General features: G+C 37.9%; 1 non-coding gene across 1 annotated transcript; it reads right to left on the reverse strand.

Moving 5' to 3' along the window:
- Positions 1 to 399: 399 nt before the first annotated feature.
- Positions 400 to 505, reverse strand: LOC128287447 (small nucleolar RNA R71). The gene has a single exon (XR_008278147.1). It is a non-coding gene; the product is annotated as a small nucleolar RNA R71 (small nucleolar RNA).
- Between the last annotated feature and the right edge of the window lie 203 nt (positions 506 to 708).

Raw genomic sequence — 708 nt, forward strand, 5'->3', positions numbered from 1 at the left:
TGCAATTGCTGCTAATCAGAATTCCTGCTCCGCGTACTATGTATGATTATGCTAAACCTTCTTTAACAAGAACTGAATCGAGCATAGTTAGGCCTGCGGTTGCTGCAAATAACTTTGAACTGAAGCCTAACACCATTCAAATGATCCAACAGTTTGTTCAGTTTGAAGGTTTGTAGGACAAGGACCCAAATGCTCATTTGGCGAATTTCTTAGAGTTTTGCGACACTTTTAAAATCAATGGTGTTTTTTATGATGCCATTCACCTTCGGTTATTCCCTTTTTCATTGAGAAACAAAGCTAAACAGTGGCTGAACTCGTTACCACGAGGGTCAATCACTACTTGGGAACAAATGACCGAAAAATTTTTATTAAATTAATTTTCGCCAGTTAAAAGAACCAAATTACATAATGATATCTCTTCTTTTGTGCAGATGGATTTAGAAACACTCTATCATGCATGGGAGAGATACAAGGACCTTTTAAGAAGATGCCCTCACCATGGGTTACCACTCTGGCTACATGTTCAAACGTTTCACAATGGCCTGAATCCTTCGACTAGACAGATGATTAACACAACTGCTGGAGGAACAATCAATAATAAGACACTTGAGGATGCTTATGAATTTATAGAAGAGATGTCACTGAATAATTATCAGTGGCAAGTCATGAGAACAAAATCAACGAAAATAGCCGGTGTTTTTAACGTTG

Source organism: Gossypium arboreum, chromosome 13, assembly GCF_025698485.1.
Source record: "Gossypium arboreum isolate Shixiya-1 chromosome 13, ASM2569848v2, whole genome shotgun sequence".
NCBI lineage: Eukaryota > Viridiplantae > Streptophyta > Magnoliopsida > Malvales > Malvaceae > Gossypium > Gossypium arboreum.